The 27,994-nt window shown below is 40.7% G+C and overlaps 1 long non-coding RNA gene across 1 annotated transcript; it reads right to left on the bottom strand.

The window, feature by feature from the left end:
• Nucleotides 1-25,092, bottom strand: LOC143435681 (uncharacterized). Its single transcript, XR_013106153.1, has 3 exons — nucleotides 24,842-25,092; nucleotides 10,166-10,322; nucleotides 1-600 (listed from the first exon to the last, which is right to left on the bottom strand). It is a non-coding gene; the product is annotated as an uncharacterized LOC143435681 (long non-coding RNA).
• Between the last annotated feature and the right edge of the window lie 2,902 nt (nucleotides 25,093-27,994).

The following is a 27,994-nucleotide window of genomic DNA, read 5'->3' as shown; positions in this document are numbered from 1 at the left end:
GAAAGGGGGTCGATCTGGATGAGAGGCAAGAAACTTGGAGGAATAGATGGAAGGGAAGCCATAATTAGAATATACTGGATTCAAAAAAATCTATTTTCAATAAAATAAAAAATAAGCGTTTCCCATTGAGATACAAGAGTCTACAGAAGACCAAATAGAAAGGACCAAAAAAAGAAACCCTCCATCACATATTATAGTTAAAACATTAAAAACACACGGTAAGAAAGATTTCACCTTACACCAATCAGAATGGCTAAGATCAAAAACTTAAGTGACAGCAGATGCTGGTGAGGGTATAGAGAAAGAGGAACACTCCTCCATTGTTGGTGGGATTGCAAGCTGGTACAACTGCTCTGGAAATCAGTCTGGCAGCTCCTCAGAAAACTGGAAATAGCGCTACCTGACTTAAGGGAGAGCTCTGGCTTGTCCCTCAGGAATGATTGTCCTTAGCTTGGTGGCATCAGGCTTGGTGGCATCAGGCTTGGTGGCATCAGGCTTGGTGGCGGTTGTGACTGTATGTACAGAGAAGTCATCTATAGTAGATTAGGCTGTGGCTTTGTAGGTGAAGACCTTCTTCATGGCTCCTCACAGTGGATCTTGCTGAAAAGAGACAGTCCATGGTTCAAAACAGTTTACTGTCATGGTAGAAAATAGATGTGTAAAACCATACCCTGCTTCTCAGGGTGGGCCTGAGATTAAATACCATCTGCAGAGAGCAATGTCTGGGAAGGGAAGCTTACTAGCTAAGCCTCCAGGCCTATAGGTAACCTCATTAGCATGGAGAACTCTGTTTTGGGCCTATGTGACCCACATTTCTTTTATGTGAGAAGCGTGTTCCAAGGTACATGTTCCAAGTCAGGAGTCTGACAAGGACCTGAGAGTCACCTAAGCCTCAGGTGTGTGCCCACCGAGTCTCTGGGTCTCAACCTGCTCTACCTTCTCAAACTTCCTGGCATGGTTTTACATCTTACAGGAACCCTGGAACGCAGGTCTAAATTATTTGGCTTAGTTTTACTAGAGAAGAGAAAAACAAAAACAAAAAACTACAATTTTTTTTTGCCACGTCTTACAGATACACAATAACAGAAAACTTCAACTTTTAGATGCATCATGATGCATCTGGGTAATGAAATGGTTTATAGTAAGGCATTATAAATAACGATGTGCTTAGATGCATATAAAATACCTTAAGAAGATCTTATGTGCACAAGAGAGACACTCCCAACCTGCTCTTGCTCAAAGAATCAGAGCAGCTGTGGACACACCCTGGAACACTTACATTTTTTGAAAGGATAAAATGTAATTCCCCCCCCCCCCCAAAATCCTAGAAGTTAAACAATGTTTATTTCTACTTGGTTTTCATGACAAGTATGAATCATTGTTTCATGTCTTTCAAAATTAATTCCTGGTTTTTCTAGTTAAGTCTTGAGTTATGGATGATTATTTACCGAATAAAAGCTCTTCATTTACAGACACCAGCGTGTTCTTCTGAATGTCTCTAAACCTTTACTTTTTAAAATGTGCCTTTATTCTAGCACAACGTGATGTGTTTTACGTGGGGAAACTAGATTGATTTCTGATCATCTATCAATTTATTTGCAAGACTTCTAGAGATACCATTAGACAAAAAAAAAAAATGAAGATGATCTTCAGTTACCTTATGAACTTCAGGATGCTTAATTTTTAATATGTATCTTGCAAGGGAATATTTTGAAAGACATCATCGGAAACAGTACCCATCAGGCCTCCAGATAATAGGTAAGGTAAGGTAAGGTAAGGTAAGGAGAGAAGTGTTACATGTAGATGGTACTTATGAGTATTTACATGAATGCATACGAATACTTCAGGCTTCTTCTCCCCTTTCATTGTGTGTAAGTGTGCTGAAGGAGGGAGTTTTACAAGAAAGAAGTAAATGGGAAGATCATGTAATGTTTGTCACTGCAGATCAATATAAACATAGGCTGCTGTCCTTGAAGGAAGAAAATTGAGAGACCGAACAACCTCAGAGCTTAAGATCTTAAGTGAATGCCCAGAGAGTCCAGGCCTGATGTGCAGAACTTTGTTAGTGCCTCAATACTTAATCAGGGTGTTTACTTTGTCCGCTTAGAAGCTTTGGTGAATTTTCTTAGACTGTTACGTAAAGTGTGTAGGAGTGCCTACAGGGCAGAGAACAGAGCATCCATGGGAAGAGTTTATACATACAAAGAATTTGAGACTTGCTTGCTAATGAGTGTTCTGTTGGGCAGACTGTGGTCTGAGATTACCACTCATTTAATGATGAAGCAAGGAAGTAGCCATAGTTTACCATAGCTTACTGTGGTTTATTAAATGCTAAAATGATGAATATTTATTTACTAAGAGCGTCAGATAACTATGTAAGGCCAAGTTGGTTCACATCATCTTGTATACCATTCATTATTTGTGAGTTTGGGGCACTCTATTATAACAGGGGGAAGTCCTTGTCTGTAGAGAATTATTTGTAGATTAATTTCAAACAGAATGCTATCGTTTCTATTTATGTGAAAACACATTGGATTTTAAAAACACACATACCAGAGAGAATAGTCTTGTTTACAATCCTAAAGTTGAAGTCACTAAAACATTTGATTAATAAAAATAATTGATCAATAAAACATTTCAAGTACATTACTGAAGCAGCTTCTGAAAAGATGGCTCTGAAATTGGCAGTTGATATGATAAGACCTAGAATTACATCCTAAGAAACTGGCTCTGACAAATGACCTCTTATGATGTGTATCCTTATAAGCCAGTCTCCATGCTGTGAAGAAGCCTAGATGCCAGTGGAGAGCTCTACCTGGAGAAGAACTCACAGAAAGAACCAACTTACTAGTCACATTAGTAATTAGCCTGGGAGGTCATCCAACCACATTAAGACCACAGAAAATATCACTGGGGGTATTCCCACTGAGACAAAGCTGTTTCAGGACTGCAGTGGGGAATTTGGCAAGACTATGTTAAGGAGGAGAGAAGATTAACGATTTAGCTTAGTGGTAGAGCTTATTTGTGGCATCCAGAAAGCCCAGTCTTGATGCCAGTACCACAAAACAAACAAACAGAAACCAAACAACAACAACAAAAAGCTAACAGTGTCTTTAACTTGAGATTGAGAATTGAAATCAGGTTTTATTTTTGCCTCTGATTTTAATAAAAAAGTTGAGGAAAGACATAGAAACGAATGTCAACTTTTGCATGGTGTTTCCTGGTGCTTTGTGTGCTGCTCCATCTGTGCCATGGCCATTATTCTACCTACTTGACAGATGGTGGGTCACTAAGGTCAAGTGTATGACCCAAACATTCACAGGTGAAAGGCAAAGAGAGAAGGCTGCCCAGGTCATATGACTCAGTCTCTGCTTAAGAATACCCCTAATCTCCACAGCATTTGGAAGCTGTTTCAAAGACATTCCAATCAGAGAATCATGCCAGCACACTGGTTATCAATTATCTTGCTGATCCTTTAACAAATCCTCAGACTGACTCTTCTGTCCTCCTGAGACACAGATCATAAAGCAAACCTTAACTGCTTTGGCACCCCCACCCCACTGCAGTCCCAAGGCACACACATAAAAAAAAGGAAAAGCAAGGCTGTTGATTTACTGTTTTCCCACATAGATCATGGCTGAGCCCAGACAGATAGAGAAGATCTGTCCTTAAGGAGAGAAATGCAGCGTTACTTAGTCATAAATTCAACTTAATGGTAATTTTAGTAGGGCAGCTTGCCCAGAGTTTGTAGAAACACAAATCAAAAAAACCCAAATTCCAGGCATATTCGCCTGGAAACTCTTTTGGCAACTCAGTTCCACTGGCTTCTTGAGGAAATCAACTTCCCCAGTTATGGTCCGAGTTGCTTAGAGTAGGTTTGCACAACGTCTGGATATCACTTTTGCAGCAGAGAAACAACTAGGTAGGATGTTGTTCAGAATGAGTGAGGCCTTGACATCAGCCATCGAAGTTACAAGTGGACAGACACAAAGATTCACAGCACAGCCCAGTGAAAGCAATAAGTGATCAGACAATTCAGATGGTTGCCTACGTTTGTGTATTTTTTTTTCAAATCCTCCTGCCATTGGCCAATCACCAGCAAATGAATCCTGATTATAACTACTCTTGGGTCACCAAATGAGTTGATCCTAGCTGACTTGGCTTGGTTCCTCTTGGGTTTGAAGTCTATAGATTATATTCTGATGCTCCTAGGTTGTTCTCAATGCCCCAAGAACTAGACTAGAATGGAGCCTCTTGTACATGTATAATAATACCCTATGCTCACTTCTCCTGTGGATTAGTGCTTAAGTATTCTTCATGTTTAAGTAGTCCTGTTTCCAGGTATGGTGATATCATACCAGGAGTTGATTTTATAGCTTGTTGCCCAATGCTTGACATGTGAGGGAAGTGTGGTTTATATTGTTGGATGAAAAGATATGAAGGAATGAAGCTCATGTCTTTTAGGAAGTCAAGGCCTTTGAGTCAAAGAGTCTGGTCAGTGGTCAAGTAACTTAGATGGTCAAGTGCGATGGTAGGTGTTGGGGGCTGACTTTTAGCAGAAAGCAGCTATCAGTTTTGCAGCCATCTTGAGCCATATACCCTGACATGAGACTTGGGTTACAATAGCCTACAACAGCTGAGTGCACTCTGATAATCTTGGTTTAGATACCTTGGGTGTGTGAGATTAAAGGTGTGTAACTTAAGAGAGTGACTTAGAAGTGTAGTGACCAGATTTAGAGACAAGACCTAAGGGCATGATTATAGGTGTGACTTAGAGGCATGGCTTAGAAGTGAGAGATATAAAAGGCAGAGACAGAACAGATCAGAGAATCAGACAGAGGAGACATTAGGGAGACACAGCAGAGAGGAGACAGAGAAGCAGGCACTTGGGAGAGAACTTGGAAGAAGTAACTTGGAACTTGGAGGCACTAGGAACTAGGAACTAGGAACTCAAGACTTGGGACTTAGACCAGGAAGAGAGACTGAAGAATAAACGGGATTGAAACAAACTCTCTGTCTGTCTGGTCTCCATTCCTCACGACCATCCTCTCTCTCTTGCTGAACCCCGACCCTCGGACCTGAGCGGCAGCTTGGACCGGGATACACTGGCCACCAAACTCGGGGCAGCCCGGGCCTCAACATTTTGCTCAGACCCAACATTTTTGGCTGCCCGAACGAGGGACTAGTGTGGTTCCCAACAGGTAGGGAGAAAATGCACCCAAAGACCACCACTTCTCATGGACCACAACCATACATTTATTTAAAATATAGTTTTGCTTATTTGAATAAGCATATAATAACAGTATAATACCTGAATAGTGCCCTCTCCTTACGAATGTTTAGGGTGACTAGAAATCAAAAAGATTTTGATCTATTACTCTTTAGTTCTAAAATTCCAACATATGATGCTACCCTAAATTGCCCCCTCCCCCAAATGGCTTAGTTCTTTCCTTGACTGACACTCCCAAAAGATTCCTTCTGTGGGTTGGTTTGGTAGATGGATATTTCCATTGTCCTTGATGTCTAGCACATGTGAAGGCTGATTGATAAAATGGAGGCTTGATATACCTAAGGGATATTTAAATCCTCATCGTTTTCTGTCAGTCATCATACTAACATTCAATGGCAGTGGATTTACAGCTGTAGTGGCCATCACAATCACCTGAGGGGTTATCAGAATGCTTACATGGCTGCCCAGAATGGTCCTGTCTAGGTTAATATCCCACTGCTGCGTTTATCCTGGTATATGTATGTATGTGGTGCTGGGACATGAACCCAGTGTCTCATCTGTGGTGAACATGTGCCCTAACACTGGGCTAGATGCCAATCCATGGATACATGGGTTTAAAGAAATCCCAGCAACAGCTGATCTAACATAAATGGATGCTCACTGTGCATCTTGAACCCCTATCCTCATGAACAACTCCTCAGAGTGACTTTGTTTATGTTTAGACATGTCAGCCTTTGGCTAGAATAGAGAAAAATCAGTTTGCATTGTCTTGTAACTATTTTTTGGTGGGTATTTTTTGATATGCAGGTATTGTCTTTATTGATGTGTAGCTCATGGCTTTTGTGTTGTCCTTTCTGCTGTTAGTTGGGAGTAAAAACAGTATATAACCCTGTTAATATCATAAGAATGCACTATGCAAATGATGGCATTGGCCTTGTGTGGGTAATTGCATACAAGTTGAGAATTTAACATCAAACTTTAGATCAGTTCTTCTTTCCTTCATCTTTTTTGACTAGGAACATACAGGAACTTTGTCTAAATGGGGGAAATATCATCTATGACTTTCTACTTTCTAAAAAGCTCCAGTTAAACTACCTGTCTTTCCGATTCAACAGTTTTTGTAAAGAGGAAAAAAATTCCCAAGAAGCATTTTTAGGTACTTTCTTCTTTCATGATGAAAAGCTTACCCGAGCAGCCCACATTTCATTCAGGATTCTTTCCCATTCTTTGTCACTGCTCATTCTTCCCTGACCCCACCGATCCTCAGACAGCCAGGGATTTAAAAATATGTTGGAAGCTTTTAATGATGTCTGAAGAATAGAATCATATTCAGACACCAAGCAAGGGATAGCAGTCTGTCTGGCTCATTTGTCATTAGCTTCACGGGATTGTTTTAATTGTGGCATGGCTTAATCACTGGCTGTGTGCGGACTATGCTACATAGTTAAAATAATTATGGGGATTTGATAAAAAACAAAGCTTTGAATTGGTATAATGCTTCTTCTAGAATGAGCTTTGCATTTCTTAAAAGGAGAGAGTAAAGAAGGACAGCTGGTCGGTGCTAGGATCAGTCCATTTTTGCCCTATTACAAGGCTGACCAGGATATATATCTATATCTATATCTATATCTATATCTATATCTATATCTATATCTATATCTATATCTATATCTATATCTATATCTATCTCCTTTTAGATCATCTTTTCTCTTTTCAAGGATGTGTTTGGTCTATTTCTGGAGACGGTGTGATTCACACTATTTAGAACAGCTAATAGTTAATTATAGGCTCACTACTAGTAACCTTGCCCCCATGGATACATTCATCTAACCCAATGGTTGTGTTTATATAAGTGATGTCTGCTGTTCACTTTAGAACTCCTTGACCTGTAGAAGATTGTATTGTGAATGCCATTTGTTGATTCAACTGGTGTGATGGTCAATCTTATGTTTCAACTTGACTGGCCTAAGAGCTGCTCACATGGGCGATGGAGAGGAGGGACCAGTATAGGTTGGGGAATGCAGATGCTCTCTTATTTGTGATGGTTCAATGTATGATATTTCAGCACTACAATTATACAAAAGGGAACATTTTCATTAAAAACACACTTTAAATTTTGATATTGGGTCATTATCTTGGATATTGGGTGAGTTGTTTGCAGTATGATACATTCTCCAATGATGGACAATGGTAGAAAGCTTTTGTTCTCAGTTGGCCTAAAAACTAATTTATTATGAAGTTAAAGAACTATTACTTTACAGTGATGATCTACTGTGAAGCTAGCTTTTGGGAGGCAGGTATTATATTTTGTCATTATGTTTACAAAGTGCCTATGTGATTATATAAGACATCTGATAATTTGTTATAAAACAAACCTGTTTTGTGTTTGGGTGATTTTTGTCTGATATAGGCTAATGTAAGATTGAGAGAAGTTGAAGTAGACTTGATGTTTTGTAGTGTAGGTGCTTTAAGAGAAGTTTTGAAATGACATTTCTGAGGTTTTTGAGGACACAACTCCAGAAGAAATGGAGGATAAGCCGGATTTTTGAGCTAGCTAGGAACCACAACATTTGCTGATAGATGGACTCGGGGCTGACTGGATGGTGGGTAGAAAGCTGACTACAGCTTTAACTACTGGGTTAAGCAGTGGGAATGTGTGTGTGTGTGTGTGTGTGTGTGTGTGTGTGTGTGTGTGTGTGTGTGTGCAGGAACAAGTAACAACAATGAAGAGGGCACAATGCTATTTTTGGATATGTAGATCTGAGGTAAATATTAAATATCCACATAGAAACAGTAGGCAGTGGAAGTAAAGTAACTCAGGGGTAAGGCACGTGCTTTAAGATAATTGCTTGGAATCCTTACTGTGTACATGTAACATCCATGCTAATATAGATCTTGAACTAGGAGTTAAGCATCACAAGGGTGATGTATGCAACATTGCCCTATTCTAGCAGGGCATCTACTTGTAAAATACTGTCTGTGTGAGATGTGCATTATGAATAATAAACGGCAATGCAATTTGAATAAAACCCTCCTCTAATTAGCATTTTTTATATAAGAACATTTCAGTTACTTTTACAGAAGTTATGTGGGAAGGGGCCAGAATTGGCCAAAGAGTTCCTTAGAAGTTTTTGTTGTGTTGAGATTCCTTTTTAGATATTCTTGTGCCACACATAAGAAAATATTTATCTCTGTCTGTCTCTGTTTCTGTGTCTCTGTCTGTCTCTGTCTGTCTCTGTCTTTCTCCTTCTCTTTCCCTCCCTTTCTCTCAAAACAGTTTTGCAATGTATCTCCCAGATGATGTTAATAGTCCTCTCATCCCAGCCCTTCAGTTCTGTGCTTATGACATGCGTGCCATAATGCTCAGCTATATAGAATTCTTAATCGAAGAGTAAAGACTAGCCTGAAAATCTGCCCACTATTATACTTGCAACACAATTAAAAATAAGTAAATAAAGCCATTATGTCACTAAAGGGGAAGACTGTTGATTTTCAATTCTGTTTTTCCACTTGCTTCGACAGTCCTTAGAGTACTGCTCGCATGTGTTTTGAGCAATGTGGGGCGATTAAGATGTGGCTACAATCTACCATGTGATTACTTCAAAGCAAAGACTGGTTAGTTTTTTTAAAGCTTCAGTTTTATTCATTTATTTATTCACAATGCTATACTTACCATCTGCCCTGCACCAGGTGATTTTCTAGTCAACTATACACAATGAGAAGAAGATGACAATGTTAGCTATCAAGATTTAATCTTTGGCCTGAAATAGTTGTCTCTGGGCTTTATTTCTCCTCTACTTTCCCAGCTTTAAGAAGACAAAACTAAATAACTCAATTAATATTGAAGCAAACAAAAACATTCCAAACATGAAATAGGGCTGGGTCATCAGACAGGGCTAGAGCCTTGCTTAGTGTGTGGGAGACAATCCCCAGTACCTGTTTTCGCACACAAGAAGGTGGAATGAAGTCTAATTTTAGTTTTACCTTTCTTGTTTCTCTTTTTCTATCATATTCTCAGTAACACAACTCCTGACCTCTGTTTTGTTAAGTCTAAAGTAATCAGTTCTTTGAATTCTATTTCATTCATTAATTAATTTATCTACTTTACATTCTTATCAGAGCTCCCCCCCTTCAGTCCCCCCCTCTCACCTTCCACTGTGCCCCACTCCCTTTCTCCTCAGAGAAGGGGAGACCTCCTGTGGGTATCAACCCACCTTGGTATATTTGATGTAGAGGCTCATAGCCAAACATTAGGTAGAATTCTGGGAATTTTGTGGAAGAGGGGAGGAAGGACTGAAAGAGCCAGAGAGGTTAATGACACCTCAAGAAACCTACAGAATCAAGTAACCTGGGCTCACAGGGGCTCATAGAGACCAAACCACCAATCAGTAATCAGTTTTTATGTACTATAAAATCCCTTCCGATGGGAAACACCTTTCTTCTGGCTATTATGGGACCCTGAAATCTCTGGAAGAAGATTCTAATGTATTAATTGATTCTCAATAAGGCATTAGTGACTTGATAGTGATATACTTTGACCTTCGTTTTTATTTTAACAGAATAAGGCTGAGAGCAAAAAACCCTTAGAGCTTTCAAATGATGGCAGTGTCTTTAAGGAGTTAACCAATCATATATTGCCTGGGAGTCTTCTCTGTGACTGAAATCACAGCCTATACAACTTACTTAGACTGCCAGTCATAAAGTCTGGGAGCAAAAATCTTTCAGTTTTCCCCGATGATACTGTTTCCTTTTCTTTTCAGGAGAGATTCTTCAGTGCTCAAATGCCGTGTAACATGTTAGCAAGTGAGCCTCCCTGTTGTGAGCCACATTTGCCTTGGCTTTGTTTATCTGGATGCTGCCTATACACTGTACTGGGGCCTCTACCACCAGAACACTCCTTCAGCCTATGCAACGTGCTATTACAATCAGCCTTACTTGTTCCCAGTGCTTTCAACATCTGTCCTGGCAGCTGGCTCATCTCCCACTTCATCAGGAAGTGCATTCAAGGGTATCCATCTAGAAAGTTCCACCAGCAAGCATTTCTTCACAGTGGAAAACAAAGAAGAAAAGGTTCAGTTGAAGGTAGTCATATCTGGGATAAAGTAAGGTAGAGTAAAGTCAGGGACGATCTCCCATTATCAAAGTTCTCCATTGTGAACAAGATGAGTAAACAATATTTCTGCTTTCCCCCTCATAGACTGGCATTCCTTTGTATCCTAGTTTGAATCAGAGGAAGGGTGAGCAGAATTATATTACTGGCACAGCCCTTGTTTGTTTTCCAGATTCTCAAAGGGAATTGCTCTCATACCATGGGTTTCCTCCAAGATCTACAGTCTGATTAGTCTGGCTCACTGTCATGTGGGGCTTCCTTCATTTATGCCACTGAATAGCTGTTTCTGTCTTTCTAGAAGTAATAGGAAAACCCCAGCATGCCCATGTTTTTTTTTTTTCTTCCCGAGAAAACAACCTCCCACTGACTTTCATGTGTCCTTATGTCCTAGATTCTGGACAGATGTACAACTGTACGACAAAGGTGATGTTGATAACTAGGCATATCAAAACATCTCAAACAGTCTAGTCAGTGGGAAAGAGAGTGCGTGAAAATAACTGTGTCTCAGAGAACTAACTTCTCACATTTTATTCTCATGGGTAGAACGCTGACAAAGTTCATTGTGTATATGTGTGCATTCAGAAGCCAAAGGACAATCTTGGGTGTCGCTCCTTAGTTGCTATCTAACTTGTTCTGTGAAACAGTGTCTCTCCCTGGCTTATAACCCAACACATAGCCAAGGCTGACTGGCCAGTGAGCCTCTGGGATCTGCTATATCTACCTTTCCAGCTCTGAGGCTACAGTCGAATATACCACCACATCTGGCTTTTTTATGTGGGGTATAAAGATTCAGACTGAGGTCCTTGCGTCTGCATGACAAGTTCTCTGCCAACTGAGCCATCTCTCCAGCCCGTTTATTATTATTTTTTCATCGTAGTTCTACAGTATGCTGTGTGTCTAAGAATGAGCATTAAAGCCAGAAAAGCTTCTGGAATTCAATCGTCTTTGGCAGTTATGGAGATGGATGTGTTTTTCATATAAAGATTAATTGGAGTCTGAAATGTTTAAGGAAGCTAACAATTACTGAGTGCTTGTTTTGTACCCAGGAAATGTGCTGTGAGTTTCTGCATATATTATGTCATAGAGTCTTCATTTCCCACTTCTTAGTTTAGCATTGGTTTTATTAGTATGGTATGAAATGTTGCCTGTGTAGTTTATGCTTGAAACAAACTTTCTTTAGTAGCCTTAAAGCGACCATCACTGTAGGTAATAGGATTTGTTCCCAAAGCAAACAAACAAGAGGAAATTATAGAGTTAGGGGAGTGAAAAGACTCACAAGGCAATTCCATGAACTTGGGACTAAGCAATATTAGAATTATTCATCTGTATTTTCAGACTTTTTACTTATACAGGGTCCTTATGATATGTAACACATTAGTAAATGATCCTTGTAATTCCACATTTCCCCACAACTCACAAAGTATGGGCATGCCCCTTGCTTTGACCAATAGATATGAGCAGTTTTGTTGACAGCAGTCAACAATTCAGGCAGAAGCTTTTAGTGCTAGGACATGTTGGTAATTAGCAACACCCCAGAGGATGGAGGTTCTGTCAACCTGAGTTGTAAGTGACAATAGTGAAGTCAAACGAATCAACAACCCAGTATACCAGGAGTAAAAAATAAACCTTGTTCTAAACCCACTATGCTTTGGTAATGGCACAGGACATAGCAGCACCCAGATTAGTTTAACTAGTATAAATACCATCCATATAGGAGAATGGAAACAAAATGTCTTCTGTAAATGCATCCTCTTTCTGGTCTGAGTTTAGTCTGCAGTTTGAATTGGTCCCCCTTTCTATTTATATACAGCTCTGCAGCCTTCTGCCTGTAAAAACTTGGTGGTTTACCCTGAGTTTCAAGTTCTTCATCTGGAAGACAGGGTAAGCGTAGCATTCACCTTACAGAGCCAGTGAAAGGTGAATTAAAATAATGTACAGAGGTATTTAGCACAGATGGCTCACTTAGAAATGGGTCTGTAAATAACCCCTAGCTTCTTCATGTTTACCAGTCTGAGTACTGATTTACAAGAGTGTTTTTGTTTGGAAGTGGGGAAAGGAAAAAAAAAAAAAAACTCAGGCAGGAAGAGGAAAAGTCTCAGAGGGGATACAGAATACAATCAGGGATAAAGAGAAAACCCTAAGGACCAAAAGTTACAGAGGAGCCCAGTTTGTTTAGTCGACAGACAGGAAAAAGAATATTGTTTAAAAGGGTCTAGGTTCTAGGCTGGAAAGAGAAGGGGGTCGACAGAAAAGACCCCACCTCTCTAGTGGCCCAGAGAGCAAGACCTGTTCCTACTGCCTTTATCCCTTCCTCATGTATTTCTAGGATAATAACTTGATACCAGAAAGCAGAAATAGAACTGTCTAAATGGAGAAGGACCCAAAGAGACATTAAGTCAGCTGATGCCAGGAGATACCAGCAGACAGACGGAGCCTTCAGTGACAGGCCTAGCTAGGAGGGCATGGCTCCATACTTTAGTAATAAACTTTTTCCTTTACAGAATTTATGGTTGTGCGTCCTGTAAAGTTCACCAGCAGATAGCATTCCTGGTCAACTCTGGAAATTGAGACCCTAAAACTCCCTATCAGGGGGGTAAAGGGCCTAGTCCAGAGCTGGTGCATCCTTTGTCAGAGCGTGGATTCCAGTGGGAATCAGGGTAGGGGAAAAGGCGGGAGAGGTATCCTGTGCTGGAGAATTAAGTGGGAAGGAGGGCCAGTCACTTCTCCACCCCCACCCTAACCACAGCCTTCAGATAGAGGGGGCTGAGGATCTGCTAAGTGTGCTGCTTTTCACATACAGGGGGTGCATTGCTTGCCTCAGCCTCTCCTAGTTTGGGACTAGGGAGTCACTGATAATCCAAAATGCTCATAGAATTTGGGGAAGACAATGGTAAATATCCTCTGGTCTCTTGCCTTGTAATCTTAATGTATGCCTATTGATTTAGTCCTGGTTCAGTTGTAAGGGACTTGTGATTTGGATACGCTAGATACCAAGTATTCCTTCCTCCTGGAGAAGGCTTCACAAGTGTTTTCTTCTGGGAAAGGCTTGGATACTGTTGCCTCTCACATCTCATTCTTTACTCAATAGTTGCATCTTTCTGAAGTTTCCTTAATTGTGTGAACTCTGGTTTCCTCTACTGTAAGTTGGGGTGCTATGCTCTGTCTTATATAGGAGTGCCATGACCTGATGGCACAGTGCATTTTAAGTCCCAAGACTACATCTGCTGTATGTCACCCTGCAATAAAGGCTTGCTTGCTTGCTTTCTTTCTTTCTTTCTTTCTTTCTTTCTTTTTTTTTTTTTTTTTTTGCAAGCTGGGCGGTTCATATTTTATTATTGCCACAGTAATCCTGGGGATTCTTGCTCCAGTAGAAAGAAAGGAAGTTTCACACGAGGTTGTCAAATAATTTGCCGAAAATAAATGAATTTTCTCTGACTTTGCCAAACTGGCATGTTCAACAGACTGTCCTGTTCATTGTTTATAAGTACCAGCTTCCAGCCTCTGACTGAGCCCTTGAACTCTGGCTCTTTCAGAGTTAAGCCGCTAAGCCCTCCACTGGTCCTACAGAGTGATGGCTAAAAGAACTTCTGAAAATGAGCCCAATACACATATGTCCTATGCCGCTTGTACTTCATGAAAATCAAATAGAAACAAACCGTAGCCCAGGCTTGGGAAGGTATCTGACAGGATACACTTCCTATTGTCAGGGCTTGCAAGTCCTGACAGGGGACACTGGGGTACCTCTCTAGCATTCCACCACACCATACCAGAGCCCAGTGTGGTTACCAGAAGGTTGAAACAGCATCCACTTCAGAGTCAACCCTAGACTATAGAATAATCAGCAGGCACTGTATATGAATTGGTGATTCATTTTCTAGCCATGAGGACTCGGAGAGGCTGAGTACCTCCTACTTTCCCACAGCCTTCCCAGCCTTCAGAATTGGTTTTAAAGACTCCTGCGAACCATAGGGTCAAACTCAACATGGCATGGGAGCTTGTATCTCCTGATCCTTTTGAAAAGCTCATGCCATCAGTATTTAGGGAATCCTATTTCTCAGTTTTTTTTTGTCAACTGGTTTTCGGGTAGCTATGCTTAATGGAAGACACTGATTGGAGGGTGGATGGGAGAGCACAATGACTCAGAATGTCTGCTTTTAAATGAGACTTCCAGCACCGGCTGCTTCTGTTTGGTGGTCATTTTTGTAATTGTCGCTCTTGTTGGTCAGCTCCATCTGTCAGTGTTCCCACCTTTCTCAGAGCACAGTTTCTTAAACTGTGGTAATGAATTAACATGGAGTTGTCTAATGGAATGGGGAGGCCGGTCTCAAACCATTTGGCAACAGTAAAAGCTTTCTGAATATGGGGCAGACAAGATTTAATTAAAAATCAAACATGATAAGTCTGAGGTGTTCCTAGAAGCACTTACATCATGTAAGTTGCATCCTGTAGCTTCCCTGCAATCATGGAGCAGGATGCTTTTGCAGGTGCACTATGTTCTTATCCAGTGCTCATGATTCTGCCTGAAACACCGTGGTTCATATTGCAAACTCCTGTAAGTTATGAATTGCAGCATTTTTGACTGTACGTTCTAAGCTTTCTGTGCTTATCATTGAACTATAGGAATCAAAGAGCTGTAGTATTTTCCTACTGTTATTCCTCATCATAAAAGTACCAAATTAGCACATCTTTGGGTTTTTATCATGTTAGAACATTTAATTTTAACAATTGGTGTTTGAATTAATGATGAGTTTCATAAGCAATTGTCTAATGAATTTTGGCATGAGACTAAAATTTTGGAAGCCCTCCACATATTGCCACCATTTTGTGCTCCATATTTGTGTGAAATGGTGGTCTCAGTATGATGGTTAAAAATGCATAATGTGGAACAACTCTGAAAGATGGTGACCATGCTCTGTGTCCTGTAGTAGCAGATAATTCAGCAAGTATTTAATTTTTTATATAAAAATAAACATAAATCTATCTCATTAGCATGCAGAGTTGAATTTCTCTTTAGTAAGCTGATAAACCAAAGGGTCTTTTTAAAATAAATCTATTTATAACTTATTATTCGTAAGTATTTGATTTGTATAACTATTTAAGCACATGTGTGTATGTGTGTGTGTGAGAGAGAGGGAGAGTGAGAGACAGAGAAAGAGACAGAGAGAAAAGGAGAGAGAGAGGGAGAGAGAAAGAAAAGGAGAGAGAAAGAGAGAGAGAGAGAGAGAGAGAGAGAGAGAGAGAGAGAGAGAGAACACATGTAGAGGTCTGAGGACAACTCACGGGAGTCAGTTCTCTCCTCCCACTCAGTGGGCTCATGAAACCAAACTCAGGTCACGAGGCTTGGTAGTGTGAGCTTTGATCCCCTGGACCATCTTGCTAGTCCTGGTGTAGAATGGTGTGTCTGTGACACTTACTAAATGGATTTGGTAATGCTATACCCTTCATTGCCATCCTAATCCATGGGAGAAAGATGCTCTTCTATTTCCGCTGATGTCCAAGCTGCATCATTAATCTTTGTCTCAGTTTCTTCATTGCCTCTGTATCCAAGTCCCTATAATGAAATGTTTTCTATTTTAAATGCCACAGATAGTATCCTTTTTTCTCCTTAGAGTCTCTGGTGCTTCCTCTACCAGTGTTGTTTTATCTCAGTGTTGGACACAAGACTCCCATCTATACGCTGAGAAACCAGGCAATCGTTCCTTCAGCTCTTGGGTTCCTTTTACTTCCATCTTTGAACTTTTGACCCTGTGAAGGATGCAGAATACTTATCACTGTGCAGTGACTTTTGCTTCATGTAAACATCAGTTAACATTGTTAAGATTACCCTCCTACTAGTTGGTTAAACTAACTTCTTTTACAGTAACAAAACCAAAACAAATCTTGTTTTTAGTTCATCACCCATCCCTCCACGACCTTTGGTTCATGCTATAAAGTTTATACTATCTTTCCAGCCTGATGTCGGATATAAGACTTTAAGTAAGAGAAATAAACACAAATAGAAGAGCAAGCCAGTGATGCAGAGCACCAGGGACCACACAGATCCACTCTGCAGATGTGCAGAGGAAACAATGGCTCCATCAGATTTTAAACTATGAAGAAATGATTAGAAGGTAGTTAAGAGAATGAATGTCCCCTTACGTTAGTAGTGGTGGCATGTCTGTCAGTGTCAACCGAGCTCTGATCATTTTTGAATACCTTTCCCGAATATATATCATCTAAGCATGATTTCAGGTCTCTGGTTCCTAAAGACATTTTTCTCCCAACATGTTTTGTTTTTGAAAATCAACAGTTGTTTTTTTTTCTAGTGTTTATAACCGAACACTCTTCTTTATGAAAGGAGAAGCAATGCAGGATTTGAACCCTAAAACAGGCAAGATTTGAAGTTTTCTCCTCCCTTCCCCATTCCTTCCATCCCTCTTTCCCCTTATATGTGCTGCCAAATTCATCACCTGTCGATATTCCAGATGCTTTGTGTACTGTTACAACCTCCTACTCATCTTTGCTTCTCATCAGAAACATATTGTGAAGAGAAGGTTGATGGAAACCCTTGGTCTCGTCAGAAACTCTGGTTACCACCGGATTTACAGAAACAGCAGATGACCGAGTCCTTGTACAAACTTGAAACTCTCACTCTGAAAGTTTATGCAATCAGAATGCTGCAGATCATTATTTACAGTCATTAGTAGATGCCAATGCGCCTGCTGTCTGGGAAAATACTAGGCAAACATCATGACAATTTATCTTTTATTTCATCTTTAGCAGGCAGATTTAATTTGTTGGGGGAAGCAAAGACAGTCAATCATTGTAGAGTTGGGTCTTTGTGACACTTCTGTCCCTGACCCTCTAGGTGGTCAGTCACATTTTGAGAGCTTTGGTGTCTGTCCTCTCTCCTCAGCACACCTTGCAACCCTTTCTTCCTTCTGTTGATGTTTGAGCACAGGCACTCCTAGAAATCTAAATTTGTGTTGATGTCAACATCATACTCATCTTCTGGGACAGCTGAGCTGGTGGTGTTAACTCAGAACAAACAGACCATTAGCAATGTGTGTGTTGAGCTAGTAATAACATGTATGGATTGCTTCTTTTCACAATATGGAGTACATGTGCATCTTTATGATACAAAATATGAAAATGTCCCCATCCATTCCCCCTGCTCCTTATCACCTGGAGCCTTCCTTCTTATAAGTCAGAGAAGAGGGAAGGACTCTATTCTGTTAACTCTATAAAAACATATCTCTCTCTCTCTCTCTCTCTCTCTCTCTCTCTCTCTCTGTGTGTGTGTGTGTGTTTGTGTGTGTCTGTCTGTCTGTCTCTCTCTGTTTCTCAACATTTTTTCCAAGTGGTATGTATTTCTGCATCTCAGATGTTATTAGAGATTTTAACAGACAGGTTCTAATTATGCATTTATGTGCCACACTCAGTTGTGCAGGATGCGTGCTTTAGGAAGGATTTTATATCAACATCCTGATGGAGGTGACTTGCTTCTGCATATCAGTTTTTGAAGCATACTCTAAAGCTTTTGCTTGCTCACTTAGCAATCAATCATTGATGAAACTCCAATAAAAACTCTGGGCACTGAGCTAGAGTTTTTTAAATTAGAGTTCTCTGTTTATATTTTCACTCCTCGGTACTGAAAAGATGATACATGAACAATGGAAGCTTCGCGTTTGCACCCTATCTAACTTCAATAGCTTTTACCTTGGGTGGTTCTAACCTATCTCCTATAGGAGCAGAAGTTGACATGCTACTCATACTGCTGGTGCTAGTGGTGTATGGTATTGGGGTAGCGCGTTCGTCCTTCAGGGGAATTAGGGACTTCCTTTTCTCTTTGTGCTGTCCAAATCATTTGCCTGTTTCAGAGATGGCCCAGGAATTCTCACTGGTTTTCCAGGCCTTCGAAGTGTTTTCTTAGAGCACATGTCATTGCTGGTAACTTATGCTTCACATTTAGGTCTGTAAATACAGAGTTGGTTGTTAATTCCAGCAGAAGAGCAAGTTCTTCTTATACTCTGGTCTCCACCCAACACATCTCTCCGTCAGTGGTCACCAGTGTTTGGGGGATTTGACATGTCTCATTGTATTCTATTTGCTGTAGCCTCCAGCTAGCTTGTGATTGATTCCTGTGATCTTTGATAGCATCTCATTCTTCTGAGAGAGTACCCCAAATACTGGATTAATAATTGGGATGGCACTGAGTATACAGTTGGTGCTCTTTTCAACAAAGATCAGTGAATAGAGTTTTAATTGAGTTGCATTTGAGTTTTTGTTTGTTTGTTTGTTTGTTTTTTTTTTTGGCTAAAATGTATGTCAGTCATTACACGTGAGTGCAGTTGAGTGTTTTTGGCATCCATCCATTCTTAACCTCCCATGAGGCTATTATCATCTATTCTTGGGTTGATCTCAGGACAATACAATATGAGAGGGGCCATCTTGTTCCATGGAAAATCTGGTTTGGATTCTGCAGACATTAACTTTATTTCAAGGGTGGTGAAATTTTAACTCAAGGTTGGTTTGGGGACTCCCCCAGACGTGCAGGTGCTGTCAGAAGAAACATAGGAATCTGTGACAAAACAGATTCTAATGACATTCAGATTATTTTTCTTCCCCAGAGTCTTAAATATGGCTGGAATTAAAGCTTTACATTGCTGTGGTTAGGAACTGTTAGCCTTGACTTTTTTTGTGTGTTCTTTTTTCCTGTCCACTTTATCAGGGCAACCTTTCAGTGCATCTCCACAACGTTCCTACACTGTCTTGATCCTTGCTTCAGCTCCAGGCATCTTCATGAAGATAGGAGAGGAAGATGTAACTCATGATGAAGGTTCTCCAAAGCCAGACCCAGCCTCCTTCGACCCGAGAGTGACCTTGGCCACCGTCGCCTAAAATTTCAAAACTACCTCATTTCCCATGAGAGTAGCAACTTAGAGCCAAGGCAGATCACTGGGTGAAGGTACCAGAGAACAACAGGGTCCTTTGCACTACAAGTATTACCCGCTGCTAACACTTGCAGATTTGACTTTGCTATTTTACAAATCTGAGAGCACATGAACCATCAGAGTCTTTCATCAAGAATTTTAGCAGGTCTAATTTGTGATGTTTGGCTTGTTGTTCTATTTTTTTTTAAACTTTAAATAATTAAAGCCCAGGTGTTATGATTATTTATTATAGCCATTGACCTGGCTTTGTATCTACTTCTAACTTTAAATGGGCATCTTTGACCCTGCAGGGGTTAGGAAACAAAGCTGATCATTTTGGTACATACTCTGGGTTGGTAGAATTATCCCACATTCCAGGTTTTTCTTCCATACTGTTGCATTGTGTCCAACTATCTTCTTTTGTAATAGTATCTTTATTGTGACCCTTTTCAGCATCTGGAGTGTACACACACACACACACACACACACAGAGAGAGAGAGAGAGAGAGAGAGAGAGAGAGAGAGAGAGAGAGAGAGAGAGCGCACTGATATGATGACCAATCCCACAAACGATTTCACTTAATTTAATAAACGTTTTCTAGATTGAGTTTAAGTCTCAGGTGATGTGTTAGGTGCTGGCTGGATGAAAAGGGAAAATATCACTCAAAGGGTGTGACAGACACATAAAAAATAGTAATAATATGATGATGTGGTAAATGCTTTAGCAGAAGCATGTACAGACTGCCATGGAAACTCAGACAGAGAGTGATAAATTCTTCCCAGGAAGGGTCAGGGCAAGTCACTGAGAGGAGTCTACAGTTGGGATCAGAAGTTCTCTTGGAGGTTAGGGGGAGGAACAGACATTCCATCAAAGAGCCAAGCCTAGGGAAAGCCAAGAAGACAGAATGCTTGGTGTTCTGAGGCAACAGGGAGAGGGATTTTCCTGGGGAGACCTATAAACCATCACTGTAATTCCTTTAGGAGATTCCTTGAGATTAATACTACAGATACCCACATCACAGTGATTTGGAATCTCGGGAGTGGTTTTTGGCAATCTTTAATAACAATAAAAACTAAGGTTATTTGTTGTGTGTGTGATTTTGGAGGGGGAATGGGCATAGAGTCTCTCTCTGCAGCCCTGGGTATCCTAGAATTTCCTCTGTAGACCTGGCTGGCCTCAAATTCACAAAGATTGACCTGCCTTTGTCTCATGAGTGCTGGGATTAAAGCTTTGCACCATGACACCCTGTATCTTGGTAATTTTTAAATTGAGATTTTTCAAAATTAATTATTTACATTACACATTTATCACAGCTGTCTCTCCCTCCTCTCCTCCCAGTACCTCCTTCCCACCTTCTCTTTCTCCATCCCCCCTCTCTTTCTCCTCAAAGAAGGGGAGACCTCCTATGGATATCAACCCCCTTGGCATATCAAGTTGTAGTAGGACTAGGTGCATCTTCTCCTCTTGAGTTTAGACAAGGCATCCCAGTTTGGGGTAAGGGATATAAATAAAGATAGGCAATGAGTCAGAAAGAACACCTGCTCCTGCTTTTGGGAGTCCCACATGAAGATCAAGCTGTACATCTGTTACATATGTGTCAGACCTAGGTCCAACCCCAGGCAGCATCTTGGTAACTTTTAAAGTAATTAAATCAATGCTTATCTATTTGTGTACACTGTAGTATCCAGGAGAGTCAATCAGAAATTCATCCTCAGGGGTACTATAGTATCTAGGAGGGTCAATAAGAAATTCATCCTCAGGGGTTCTTAGTTAATTATTATGTGCCATGGCTTAGGTGTCTAGATTTGAAAGTTCCTCTAGTGTTTCTGATGCACATGACTACTGCATCCAACACGGAGAACTACAGATCTAGACAAGAAGCAAAGCAAGTACATGGAGACCTGCCACATAGTATACTGGGGATGTAAAAAGTTCATGGGATTCTTTGAGTGTATGTGTGGGAGATGATGTTGATCTGCAGATGATAGAAAAGATGGAGTGGCTCCTAGGAAGTTCAATTTCTATTGAGTTTTCACAACCTTGCCAGGAAACAAGACCAGATCTGGCTGGTGTACTCTTCATATTGGAGACAGGGACACTCAAGTATCTTTCAATGAAGTGGGTTCAGATGTGCCCTAGTAATTGCTCTCAATACTATATTTTTTTTTTCCTCCAGAGACACAGTGAGAATCTATTCTGTACCCACTGTAGAAACTTCATCTGATTCTGTGTAAACTCTGAGGTAGATCACGGTTCAAGAGGGCAAGACTTCTGGAAGGTTATTGTTGGTAGAGATTACACATTTTTTTCTTTTCAGTCTCCAAGCTTAGTATCATAAAATCCAACAAATGCACAAGATTCAAAACATAAGGAAATATGTTTTGGTGAGAATTACAGTGGGGTGCACTGGGGAGTTTGGGGGGGGAGATAAACTACATTCTCCCCAAACTTTTGATTTGGAAAATGAAGGTGAGTATGGAGCATGATGAAGTACAGGAAGATGATGATCGCCACTCTGGATGGGGGCTTTGGAGCTGCTGTGGTCCAGGAAGATCAAGGGAGTACCATTTACATCATGAGTACAGGTGTAAGGGAGAAGGAAGGTCAGAGGTTATGTAAGGCATAACCTCTGATGAATTCATGCAGCAATTCATCATGTAGATCTACATGTACATCATGTAGTGATGAGAATTCATCATACCACCTCCCTCTTAAGTATCCTTAGTTTTTTATTCCCTTTCTGTCTTCTCTGTCCCTCATCCTCTTCTTTAGTCCTTTAGCTTTCATAAAAATGCTTGTATGCACTGAGCTGTCTTGCCACTATCCCTCCTTGCCCTTTGGCCAGAGACCTAGAGAGAAGTTACTGCCCAGAAAAATGTCACATGGATAGTTTGTGGCAGAACTATGGTAGGGCCATTTTTTTAAATTTCCTTTCTCTAGCTGTGTATAGTCTAATAGTCTTTCAAAGTCAAGTGAATCATTTCCGATATGCATATGTATCATTTATCATACCTGGAGTCATTTTCAAAGAAAGCTACAGTGATTAGCCTGACAAGCTGATTTAATTCACTGAAAAGGACATTGCTTAACATTTTCATCAAAATGGAAGTAGAAATTTACAAAATAGAGATGTTCTGGCTCACATAATTTTAGGTTGCATGATGAGATGCCAAAGCTACCATCTGTTGTTGTGATAATGTAGAGTCCCAGAACCATGAATGCTGGGACAAGAAGAGGCTCTGGTGGCCTTGTGGTTGACTATGGAAAAGACTGTAGTTATGTCACTCTGCCTCACTGACCTTGCTCAGTCCTCTCTGTTTGGACTTAAGACCCTGTCTGTTGGTGTCTTCATGTCAGCATGTGGGGGATGAGCTCACTGGTCTCCTTGCACAGCCATGCACTGATCATCTTTATCTCTGCTGTTTATGAGTCTGGGAACCCAAGGATGTGTCCAACTCAGTGAGTAGACAAAGCAGACACTTAAGCATTATCTGCTATATGGATTTGAGGTGAAGTCTGCAGATGCATACAATGTTGTATGCATAGCCTTGGATAGGTTGTTTTCAGTCTTCAAGCTCACTGCAGTTCCCTACAACATGTGAGACAAGAACCAGACAATCTCTGGTGCTTCATTCCACTTAGAGATTATGCATATTGGCATCTTTTTTTAAAAAAAATCCCAAAAATTTGAAGTTTGGAGAGATTTTGAAGGTCAAAGAGCCCATCCCACAGCTGGTTCAAGAGCCAAATTATTCAAAGTAGTAGAGATTTGGCAGTTTCTCAGTTTGTGTAATAGTAAAAAGTCAGCCAGAAAGAATAATTCAGATTAAAAGTCGTTTGAGGGCCAGAATTATTCTTTTTGGCTAAATATCTGTCACATTAGTCAAGAAGAATTAAATCTATTTGCATGGTTCTTCTTTATTTTATATGAATGTATTTAACATATACAATGAAACACACAAAATTTAAGTGTATAACTTGAGAAACTTTTTACTGCTATGTATCCATTCGTAGAACCATCTCACAAGTAAAGACACAAATTGTGACAGTTAGTTGGTGGTCAACTTAATCAGATCTGGGATCAACAAAGGGACATGCCTCTGGAGAGATTTGTGAGGATATTTCTTGGAATGAATAAGTAACTGGGGAGAATCCTCATTTAGCATAGAAAGTATCTTCTGTTTGACCTTCACATATAAAGAGGTCTTGGAGAAAAAGAGGGCTACTTTGATCTGCTCATCTTTGCTTCTTGGTGGTCAGAGCATCTATGTTGCTGCTGTTTCTGATAAGGCTATCATCTTTCATTGGCTCCTGAGTGCAGCTTCTTCTCCCCTTCAATATAGGCTGAGGATCTTTGGTTTTCCAGGGACTCTCCCAGGTCTCCACAACAGACTGTGAATGCTGGGTTTCTACTAGGTTTCAGGCTTTCTAGCCTGTAGACAGCCATTGTTGGACTATCCATCCTATACCTTGTACAGCAATATAATAAATCTTCTGAATAATACATATTCAGGTTAATGGTTCTATTTCTCTAGATAACTCTGAGTTCCTCTTGGAGAACCCACAGTCTGTTTTAAGGCTGGGATTGGCAGTGCAGGCCCATAATTGCAGTATTTGAAAGGCTGAGACAGGAGGATTGCAGGTTCCAGGAAGTCATGAGTTACATAGCAAGACACTATCACAACAAATCTTTCAAAATGCCATAGTGTGTTACACAGTGGGAAACTTCACTTATGCCCTAATGACCTCTTAACAGTTGCTGTCTTCTCTAAGGGACAGAAATCTAACTTCTATCTCCATAGGTTTGTTGCCTAGCTTTCAATTTTATATAAATGAACTACACAGCTACACACTATGTAGTTCCATTGGAGATCCATCCATAGCATTGTATATAGAAATTTGTCCCACCATGCTGTATGTGGATTGCATGACTTCAAGGTAAGAACTCATTAGTGCAGGGTATTAGCTACTATCCAGAAGAAACTCAAGTGTTCTGTATCCTGAATCTGGCAACTCCATGGACTCCTTTCTGGATTCATTTTCTTTAACTGTGGATGAGCAAGTTGGACCCAAAGGACAGCTAGCATTATTTTTCAGTTCTAAAGTCAATGAATGGTATATGCATTGAAGACCCAATCTATAGCTGGAAGACATTCACAGATTATGTTTGACAAAGATTTTATACCAAGAAATATCCAAATAATTCCTGTAAGTCAATAAGAAAATGAGAGAGAGAGAGAGAGAGAGAGAGAGAGAGAGAGAGAGAGAGAGAGAGAGAGAGAGACTGTAGCCTAACCCAGAGTGGGAAGAGGGTTTGTGTGTATTTGGCACTGTTGTTACCATGAAGAAGAAATTTGTTGAGCAGAAAATCTTGGCATCGTTGTAATGACCAAGTAACACATCGTCTCAAAGTCTCTGCAATGTTTAGGTGTGTTCATGCTGCAGAAAAATAGCCCTTTGTATCTATTGTTCATAACAAGGAAGGTAAGGCACCATACTTGAGTTTGGCGCATGTGTGGGGAAAAATGTAGTGCTGAAGAGTGTCCCAAACTGTAAAGCTCCGTGCCAATGAAAAGCATCACCATTACCTTAGATCTGTATGAGTGCAGTTGACTTCAACCACGATTCAACCCAGTCGCAGGTGGTGAGCTACCAGCCCAGGGTTATTTTCCTTTGTTCCTTTGCCACGACTGTGGGAGAGCCTCTGAGCACATACAAATAACAGCTGCAGTTTTCATTGAGAGTTTTGGGTGGGTAAGCAAGGTGTACACCAACCTCATAGCAACAGATAGGTTTTCATTTGGGCAGCCAGAGTATTATTTCCTCTGAGTTTGAAAAGGGAAAGTTTTAACAGGCCTCTTGGAAGTGACCTTTGTTTCCCCCCACCTGTTCGCAGTTACTGTTAGGGAATTGCGTCATCTCTCTCCCACGTGCCCAATGGGAAAACAACTTTGCCATCCAGAGCAAAGGGAGTATTCTGCTGCGTCAGGGATACAAGGGTCTGCATATGGCTCATTGCGTATTTCCCAATTAGACTCCTCCCTCGGTGCCGGAGTTCCCTGCCTTATCATTTCACCATGAGAAGCCACTGCAAACCAGAGTTTTGCCAGAAAGCTTGTGGTCCCTGTCTTGGCCTCTTTTTAAGATTTTGCAACATTGGTCTCATCTTAACAGGGTGAGAAATTGTCCCATCAACGTAATCAAGCCAGATTGGTCAACCAAAGAGAATTTGCTTGTTCTTCACATTTGCTGCCCATATCTTCTTGGACGAGGAGATCCCCATGACTCTGCCCCAAGATTGATGGTTAACTATTAGGTATTCCCTGTCTAGAGTCATGCATAGCTTTACTTCACATTAGGGCTTTTCTCATCCATCTCTTTTATAAAAGATTTAGCTGTGAGACAGTAATATAAATGCACACAAACAGCACCCATGCAGAAACTGAATTTAATGCAATGCAGCTGTGGATTACACAGAGTTCTGAAGAACAAGTACAAGTTTGAAATTGAGTTCAACAGTAATTAAAATCCTGAGCTTGCATATCTGTAAAATTGGGATTAAAAATCACCCTGGCTTTCAAGATTCTCATCCTGTCACATGAAGCAATCCAGTACACCATCCCAGCGAATGGACGGTCCATGGTAATTGCCTCATAAATAGTGTGTGGGATGTTTGTCCCACAGATCGTGCAGCTGGGATAGATCATCCCATGCAGTGGTCAGCTCAAGTTCTCAGCAAGTGTATGATAATCCTAGGACAATAAGGAAGGTTCAGGGCTCTTTTTCACTGGGGGCAAAATAGTCCATGCTGGATGATGGCTTCCCGAAGTTTGGGTAAGAAGTGATAATGTATAACATAGTAAGAAAAATGGAACAGGGTCAGATGGATTATGAACTGTTGTAGTTGTCGATTTTGTTCCTTCTTTTTAACAAAATGGTGGAATTGCCTGGCATGGAAGAGAGGCTTTCATCTCGAAAATAGCAATCCTGGCTTCTGTGTACAGCCTTTTTTGTGAAGGGCATCCATTTTGCTTAAAGTGCTGAGACTATTAGAAAAGCAAAAAGAAGTTAGGACGAGAGGCTCTACTGTTTCATAAGATGAGCATAGCTTTGACAACTTCATCTTTAATCGGCAAGAGGCAGGTGCTTTTGTAGAGAGAAAAAAAGATATTGGAGAATAAAGGACAGGAGAGAGAGAGCATTTTAGATCCATGTCATAAAACCAAGCAACTAAGGGAAGGACCAGGTTATGGTATTCTCTCTCTAGGCAACTGGGTAGTGATCTTATAGTTGCAAGAGGGAGGGAAATGGTGGGCTGAGGGCTAGGATGAGGGAGACAGACATAAGGGGATCTTGTGAGGTGGAACTGTTGAGCGTGGGGTTGGTGTTCCCTTTGGAACAGCTGACCTACTCAGAGGGCCGCATTTGCTGTTCCTCACGGTCTTTTCTGTTGTGAATATTCTCTAAACCTCTGCCTGCGTGTCAATCACACATTTTCAGCAGAAATAATTTCCTGGATTTTTCCGAGCTCCATATGAGCTACCTAGTCAGATTTCTCTTTTCAACACCCAAGGGCACAAGCAAACACTATAAAACACAAGGCCAGTCTCTGGACGTTCCCTTGGGATGTAAAAATGAAGCTCCCAGCACTGGGGTTGTGTGTACCAACCATTCCCATCATTTAAGTTTTAATTCAGGACTTCACAGAACAAATTCAATAAGCGTACGGTCTCTGGAGCCAGGTAACTGTCTTTTACCTAGTTGCCCTCCCCCCTTATTAGCTAGGAAACTTTGAGGAAGTTTTAGAAGTGCTCCGGGCCCTGGTTTCCTTATCTTGCAGATGGTGTGATCATTAATTCCTGCCACATGGGTTTGCAGTGCTTAAATGAATTAACACACAGGGAGGACTTTGCTAGAGCAATATCTTGTACATAGTGGAGTCCGGTGACGGCTGGTTAGAGACGTTGCCACAAGAGGGCAAATTCACATGTGTGCACATGTGAGCATGTATGTGTATGAACACGTACGTGTATACATGTGTGTGTGTGCCCGTGTTTATGTATGATTTAAGGAATGAGAAATTGACAGGCTTTTATAATAATCAAAATAGGAGTTATATTTCATTATCTCAATGTTTTCGGGGCTATTGATTTGCTTTACTGTTTCTTGATTAGTAAATGCTTTAAATAATTATGGAACCCTTTTCAGTGTTGGCCAGCACTGTTGGTACAGGGGAAAATGGTGCTTGAAACAGGCATATCTTTGCCTGCAAGTTGTTTGTAACCTCAACTAGCCTGTTCTACAACCTTTCCCCCCTTGACCTGACTTGGGGGCCTGTGTCGATCGCCAGAGCACATTTCCTGGTGCTGTAAAGCTGGGCTTCTGCAGCAGGCCATAAACTGCATGGTATATGGGTTTAATAATGTCAGGGGAAATTTTCAGTTAATTCCTTGGACTGTGGGTACACCCAGGATTCAAAGGCCAGACCAAAATGACATGAAGAGAAACAGAAAACTGGTAATTATCTGGTGAATTTGGGTCATGTGGAAAGCCAAACCAAATTCCTTTAGCCAAGAAAAAAAAAGTGATTTCTTTTCCCCAAATGAATTAGCTTTGGTAGGATTTTGATGGGGTCTTCCCTCTCTCTTTGGTCTCCCACCAGGTATTTCCTAGAAGCCAAGCATGACTTGGTAAGATGAAAGCTGGAGACTTTGAAAGTTCTAAAGTTGCCCATTCCAGGG

This window comes from Arvicanthis niloticus, chromosome 22 (assembly GCF_011762505.2).
Source record: "Arvicanthis niloticus isolate mArvNil1 chromosome 22, mArvNil1.pat.X, whole genome shotgun sequence".
Lineage (NCBI taxonomy): Eukaryota > Metazoa > Chordata > Mammalia > Rodentia > Muridae > Arvicanthis > Arvicanthis niloticus.
This window is presented reverse-complemented; position numbering and strand designations above follow the sequence as displayed.